Source organism: Anarrhichthys ocellatus, unplaced genomic scaffold (genome assembly GCF_004355925.1).
Source record: "Anarrhichthys ocellatus isolate YVR2014 unplaced genomic scaffold, GSC_Weel_1.0 scaffold15, whole genome shotgun sequence".
In the NCBI taxonomy this organism is placed as follows: Eukaryota; Metazoa; Chordata; class Actinopteri; order Perciformes; family Anarhichadidae; genus Anarrhichthys; species Anarrhichthys ocellatus.
Window position 1 is genome coordinate 4,861,079 of NW_022280045.1, and position 7,519 is coordinate 4,868,597.

Here is a 7,519-nt window from a genome sequence, read left to right on the forward strand (position 1 = left end):
GTTAGAAGCAAAGTGCACACAGTTGTGTAAATGGGGCAGGGGGGGGGGTGAAGAGGAAGTTATAAAAAGGGGATGCAGAGAGACGCGGGGAATAACAAGGTGACCATATTTGGCATCAGTAGATAATGCATGCCAAATTTGCAAGCAGAAGATGCAAATGAGATAAGAGTGGTTGTCATGGAGACTTGATGTTGCGCAGTGATGGTTCGTTGTAAACCTGACCACACTTGTGGTATGGCCGTTGCCAAGCAGAAGGTGCTATTACGAGAGGGAGAGAGTGGTATGAGTGAGAGGAGCAGAGACATGAAGATGTTAGTGCATCCCATGGTGCATTGCGTTAGTGTGACCTGTTTTGAAGTGACTCAGTCTGTCCCAGTGCCGTGTCAGCGATAGACAGACAAACAGGTAAGCATCAATTTCTGTTGACAACTTTAAATTACTTTATTGTTTTCATATAGATTTGTTGTATAAGACTTTTCGTTACGAGTCCCTTTTTTTCAACAAACTACATTTACTCTGATATTCTGCAAAGACGTAAGTGTGTCAGTTTTAGGAAAGCCAACATTTACAGTATTTTTCTTTTTTATAGAAATTCGCAAAGAGATATCCATTTTGTAAGAAGTTTGGGATGTACGGAGAGTTTATTGGATATTCGCAGCAGTATATCTGCAGGCTACATTTAGACAGAAAAATAGCTTGAAGCTGAATTGGAAAGCCTCTTTGCAAAAGGGTGTTTCCATTCGTTTTCATTTTATCTCCAAGATAAGCTTCAAGCTTGAACACACACACACTCATACTCACAATGGTGTCAGATGGGGACAAGACTGTGCTATTTCCTCTCTCTGTTTCAAACCCGACAGCTTGAACTGCACCTGCTTCCCCTCACTGCGTCAAAGTGGAGGGAAGTTAAGAGTAAACCACAAGTACGCAGCATGGTGCTCACTAGAAAATTAGTTATTGTGAGCATACACACATGTACCATTCTCATGTACAGGTTTCTAACATTTGACTGTGTGGGATACTGCCCGCACATTCTAAAGCAACACATGAGCAGAAGTTGCTTTAAGTGTAGAAATTACCTCGAACATGACCTATGGGGGGAAATGGCAGACGTTGAACGCAGCTCCTTAGCTGTGGGCCTTTTTTCCGCCAAGACCGCGTGCTGCTGCACTTGTTGCTGTGATGGTCTGTAATGGGAGTGTAATGTGTATTTGCGGCCTTAGTGACAGATGAGCCGTCAAGAGTTTGGCGCACGGAAAGCTCTGGGACATTTCCTCGGCGGAGTGAGAGTTCGCGTCAGCCAGCCAGTCACATTTGCAGAGGGCCGGGAAATAGCAGAGCGCTGAGACGATGGCTTAAAGGTGGAAAGTCGCATTCATCAGGGAGGAGGGAGAGAGAAAATAAGGGTCGGAGAAGGTGAGGAGTTAGGATCTGGTCACCCATGCCAGACTGTGTTGGTTCAGGGTTCATGTGATCCATGCAGAATAAGAGTGTGAGGGAGTTTGTGGAATATCATAACATTGCTCTTCTAATCTACTCTTTAGCAATACAAAGCCTCACTTAAGTTTGTTGCAAAATTTGCACAAAAGACAGATGCAACCGAAAATCTATAAATGACCATAATGCAAATTGATAAGTTTATAAGGGTTTCTTTCTCAGAAGTCCCCCCCCCCCGCCCCCCCCATGACTAGTTCACTGATCTTGATATATGAATTCGGTGGAATTCCCCTTTAACTCCACCACGTACACACCTCTTCCTGTTTTCAGTTGGTTGTGTATGTGAGTTGACTCAACCCCAGGGTGTTGATTCCTGTTGTGCTTTGCTCATACCTCTACAGCCCTACAGCCTCATTAATCTCCTACAGAGAACAACGGTCACACCATCCTCTTATCTGTGAGACACACGCTCAAACGTATGACTTCACTTCAAAGAAAAGAAAATAACTCGAAAAGGAGAAACAGATGTTTGACTGTCCGTCAAACATCTGATCCGATTATATGCCAAATAAAAGTTGATGAGCAAACCATCTGGAAACTGCAACGCTGGCTTTGTGTTCATACCTCTGACTGGACCGGGGGAATATGGATCTGCTGGTTGTGACAAATAGACGAATGGCTGCGGTTGTTCAGGGGAAATTTAGTGGACTTCAGTGAGACAGGGTGATGAAAACACAGACTGATAGAGGACATAGTGTACGAAGGATGACAATGAATAGGAAATATGGACCATCGGGGCAGTAAAAGAGAGACGCAGAGACAGAAAGGAGCAGAAGCTCTGGCGTACACTCAGCTTGCAGAGGGGAAATTCCACGCCAGTGTCTGAGTTTCGCAGAAAGATCTTTTAGAGGCGTTGCTAACGTGTCTCCTATTGAGCCACAACGACATCAATCACCGTGTTTCTTCATTATGGGTCAAGGAGAACTCCAGGCGGAGTGACCCGCCGCTTCCATTGATCAGCAGTCAGACCGATTGGTCTGCTAATCTAAAAGACACACTGTACGTGTTCCAGTAGGGAAATAGATCTCCTCCCATCGCTAACGAGTGACAGTTGGAAATAGATGCCGGCATGCACTTTGCTGTTGTGGCTAACAATGGCAAAATAGTACTATGGCACCCTATGACTTCGTCACGCCTGGGGTATACGGTGTGTTTTTATGTTCACTCTGAGTACACGTTGCACCAGAATATTGGCTAAAGGGTTAGCGCTGCAGCTGATGGGGCTCCACCACAGATTGTCACCTGGGGTTTAAGGACCCGCTGTGTAAATTAGAGATAACTTATCACCAGCTTTATATTAAACAGCTGTGCAACACTGAGAGAGAAGGAAGGGGTGCAACAAGAAGACTGGCGTGACATTCGTACACAGGAGAAGCAATGGGATATAACTTTTAGTTTTTCTCAGTATTAAGCAAACAGGGTTCTGGTGTGAGCGTGAGGAATGTTCTCTCTTTGTCAATGAAAAGACATTTCAAAGCTTTTCTTTTCAGATTGAGGCAGCATTGTGCACAAAGCAGTTTCTCCTTCATCACAGTCAAATGAAGTGAGTCACGGACAACACACGGAATCAGACGGAGAACTTGGCGTCAGCGCGCAGCTCAAGATCTGTAAAGATTCCTGCAGACGCCAAGGCCGCTATCTCCATGGCTACCGGATATTGCAGCATCAGGTCCAGATCAAATTCTTGGAGGCTCCTTCAGCCTCTCTGGCTTTGCCATCGATGCAAAGGTCTCGGTGGCAGACGCCTCGAGTCAACTGCAATACAGGAAGGCTGGCAGCAGCAGTGGCCTCAATTTGGTCTCGTTTAGCCTTTTTTTTTTGCTTACCTGCAACCAAACTGCACCGGCTGCATGTTATTGAATAGCCATTTCCAGATTATCCTCACACTTTGTGTTATTCTGAATGTACAGCCACTTTACTACCGTAGTGTGTCCTGTTTTATTTTTTTTAGTGTGTGGGCAAGAGCTGTGGGAGTGTGTGGCTGAGCGTATAGGTGTGTGAGGGTTTGCTTGCCACAGCAGAAGAGGGGATCCTGACAGAAGCCAGACTCCCTGTAAATGTCTGTCCATAATTCTTTCCTCCACACGAATGAATCCATTCATTCTATCGAGCTGCTGTTTTTCTCCTTACTCATCATTACCTCATTAAATCCTTTGTTCCTGTCTCATTCTTTCCTCTCTTGGCAGTATTTAACATCACTATGCCAGCTTTCATGTCTGATTCCCTTCCTCAATCTGCATGGCATTTCCTTGCTTCCATGTTTATTCTGTTACTCATGTCCCTTCTTTTCTCTTTCTTTACATTCTTGCTACGCTCTCCCAACATTTTTCCTTCCTCCCTCCCTCTCCCCTGTCTCTCCTGCCTCAGTATTCACTGGATAAGCAAGGGCAGTGTTGCTGTAACTGAACCAGCACTTCCTGATGTTGTTTTAGGGGGGCGTGGCCAGCCTTCAGCGAGGAAGAGAGGGAGGGAGAGGGGACTGCAGGATCTGTGTGTGCCCAGTGCAGTCAGGGCTCCCTCCTCCTCTTCTTCTTCTTCCGCCTCCTCCTCCTCCTCCTCCACCACCACAGCTGTTGCTACTGCCACCCAGCGAGCACCACTTTCCTCGGGCAGCAGACGGACGATCCAGAGGCTGGTGAGTCAGTAGAGACACAGCCCAGCCCGTCTCAGCGCAGCTCAGTACAGCCACTTCAGGAGGCAGGGGAGGGGAGACACTAGCGCACACAGCCAATGCTGCAACGTACACACACACACACACACACAGACAAAATCACACAGGCAAACACTCCTCCTCTCTCTCTCTCTCTCTCCCTCTCGCTCTCTCCCTGTGGTGCTCGGCTCCACACAGCTCCTCTACTCATTCGCTGCCGATTCACTCGCTTTGCCTGTTTTCTGCCAGTCGCTCTGCCTTGTTGCGCTCTGCCTGCCTGCCTGAGAATGGTCCAGCCGGTGCCTGGGGGTCTGCTGTCGCGGCCTGTCTGAACACACGCATAAACACAGAGTCAATCGACACGCGGAAGCAAACACACACACACACACACACACAAACTGGAGAGCAATGTGAGAGGTAAGAGCTTGGTTCATAACCCTCCTTGTCTCATTGGTTTATCTAGATCTTTCCTTTCCTGTGTGTGCTGCAGTCTTTACTTCCCAAAGTAAGCGCCTGTGCATTAGAACATAGGTAGAGATATGGGGATTGTTTGCTTTAGTGTCTGCTGTGTGTCTGTGTGTTCAGTATGTGGGCCACAGGGTTAACCTCGATTTGTTACGGCTTGTTTTATAGATACATGCACACACACACACACACATGCACGTACAAACACAGGCACACAGCAAGGCACATTCTTGGCTCAAAGCAGACTGTCACACAATAGCTACTTCCTGAGGGTAGCGCTGGTTAACAGGAGAATTTTGCTGGTGTGCGTGCGCACGCGTTTGTGTGTGTGTGTGTGTGTGTGTGTGTGTGTTTGGAGGGCCACAGTTGTTCCAGGAAGCAGCGAAGAGGATCAATAGATCGCCCACTCAGCTTTCATTCCCTCCGTCTGACTCAACGTTGGACATGTTAGGAGTTATCCTGCAGGGCTCGGTTAACAAGGAGGATGGTAGAATGTGATTCTCTTGGATCACTCTTCCCTCCCTTGCTGCGTCAGTGTAAAAGGGGGGAAGCATGGTTTTGCGTGTGTGTGTGTGTGTGTGTGCGCGCCGTGCAAGGCAAACTCCCGCCCCGCTGCATGTAAATTACGTGTGACATGTGAGGCTGCTGCTACCTTATATGGTGAGCGCAGTATTTCAGTACAGTCGGATCTTGCCAGGCATTCCGGGTCGCGGGAGGCGAGAGTGTGTGAGAGGGTGACTCTGTCTGTGGGAGTGTGTACTTTAGTTTGTGTGTGTGTGTGTGTGTGTGTGTGTGTGTGTGTGTATGTGTGTGTGTGTGTGTGTGTGTGTGTGTGACTAAGTGAGTGTTTTCATGCGTCTGACAGAGGGGGGAGTAACTGAGAGAGAGGAAGAAAGTTGAAGACAGAAAGAAAGAGGGGGAAGAACGAGAGAGACAGGGTGAAAGAGACCCAGTAAATAAAGTGATTTTACTGTCCGATTTGTTAACTGGAGTGGAAGTAAGTAGTCTTGTACTTTATTAAGGCTTTGGGAGATAACGTGTGATGTTTTTCTTTCTTTACTGAGTTAAGTTTAGTGTGTCTAAGATTAACGAGGTTTTCTTATGTACGATAATATCCGACTATTTGTCCGATGCAGTCCTTTCAACGTTTTGTTGCATTCATTCTGTCGGAGAGTCCAAAAGACTGTCTGGATAACAGCAAGGCATGATTCTGCTCGGGTCCATCTGGTATGCGAAAGCCAGAGGATCTTCAGAGCTTTAAACTTTAGCCTTCCTTCTCTCCCCTCTTTCTTTGTCCCTCTCCTCACCACCTCTGCCCTCCTCCCCCTCGCCTCTCCGGGTTTCCTCCTGGTGGTGTGGCCGCGGTTGGGGCGATGATGAGGAATGTTGTTGTTGTGACTTAGGAGGATTCAGGGTGGCTCAGACAGTAGCACACACACACACTCACACACACACACACACGCACACAAGTATGTACACACATGCAAGCATGCGCAACACAGACAGATGTGCGGCAGATTGCATTGTTGAGACTTTGTAAAGTCCCCGTGGTAGCTCTGATGTTGGTAGACTATCAATTTCTGACTAGCAGAAGCTTGAGGAACGTGCTGCTTGTTGTCAATGCCAATATTATGGCTAATAATGCCGAAGATGATGTTGCTCTCTGTGTGTGTGTGTGTGTGTGTGTGTGTGTGTGTGTGTGTGTGTGTGAACTCCGGTGCAAATTGCTCCGCATTTCACATGTGTTGCCCCTGATCTAGGATCTGCCTTACAGACAGGATTATGTGCATGGTTGAGTCTGCGCTGACAGGTTAAGCCTTTATTACACGAGAGCTCGTCTGTATGTTCCTACCGTGTTATGACCACATTTCAACCCCCCTCTGAGCAGCAGTTTTTCACGGCTCTGGCTGAGTGAGACACCTTCCACTTTGCGTAATTCCAAGCTAAGCTCAAGTTAATTGACTTCAACCGATGTCAGAGACACGACAAGTCGTTAACTCGCCGCGGTGTTCACCTATTTCTACTTGTTTCAGTAATAATTGTTTGTCAGATACTGCAGTATAGAGGAACAAAGCCAGTGTCCACCTGAAACCACACAGCATGGATAACAAGCGGGGCGAGCAGCACGTCCGTGGAGTCAGTAATAAGTGTCTGCTTATTTGGTTTTGCTTCTGTCCAGAGGTACACATGTCAACACCAGCCTGTCCTTGTTGCATGAGCTCCTGCTTACAGCCTTGACATCTTAAACCGCTCCATCTCTGAGGCAGAGACGGACGGCTGTAACATTTAACAACACACTCCCTACCCCAATAGTCACATTCCCTCACTCACAGTCCCTATACCTCGCTGCCTATATCCTCTGTCTCTATCATTGTGACCGCTCTGGGTCTGTTTGCCATCGGCACATTAGAAGCAGGTCCCAACACAAGCCAGCTGTACATTAGCATGGCCTGTCCTCCAGGTAAATCAAAATGATACAGATATATTCTGTATAGATAGACAGATCTGCACTCATCAAACCATTCATCCCTGGCTTTTGCTCTGTTTCTCATTTATTCAGGTTTTTCCTAAAATGTGTAACCTGTCTATGTATGTGGAAACTAGCCTTCACTTTGTCCCAGCACATTGACACAGACAACATAAATGTGAGCCAATGAGACACTCATTAAACCGTAAGGCCAGCCATTATCCTCATTGACTTTACGACATCCTTACACACACACACACACACACACACACACACACACACAAAGATGCAGTGTGGCACACACAGTCAGATATTCACCACAGCTTAAGAATACCCTCTGTCAGGACACATAGAGGGTCGTGTGTTTGTATAGGTTAGCATTTGTGTCTTTTTTGTGTGTGTGTGTGTGTGTGTGTGTGTGTGTGTGTGTGTGTGTGTGT

The 7,519-nt window shown here is 47.1% G+C and overlaps 1 protein-coding gene across 15 annotated transcripts in view; it reads left to right on the forward strand.

Moving 5' to 3' along the window:
- Positions 1 to 274: 274 nt before the first annotated feature.
- The window catches only part of mbnl1 (muscleblind-like splicing regulator 1), a 36,263-nt gene continuing 29,018 nt past the window's right edge, over positions 275 to 7,519 (forward strand). For 3 of the 15 annotated variants that reach the window (XM_031854478.1, XM_031854494.1, XM_031854485.1), the window contains exon 1: positions 1,685 to 4,564. The gene's annotated coding sequence lies outside the window, so the exon portion shown is untranslated. Of the gene's footprint in view, positions 406 to 1,683; positions 5,610 to 7,519 lie in introns of those variants that run through there. The other 12 variants (XM_031854488.1, XM_031854491.1, XM_031854489.1 and 9 more) reach the window with 9 other exon arrangements.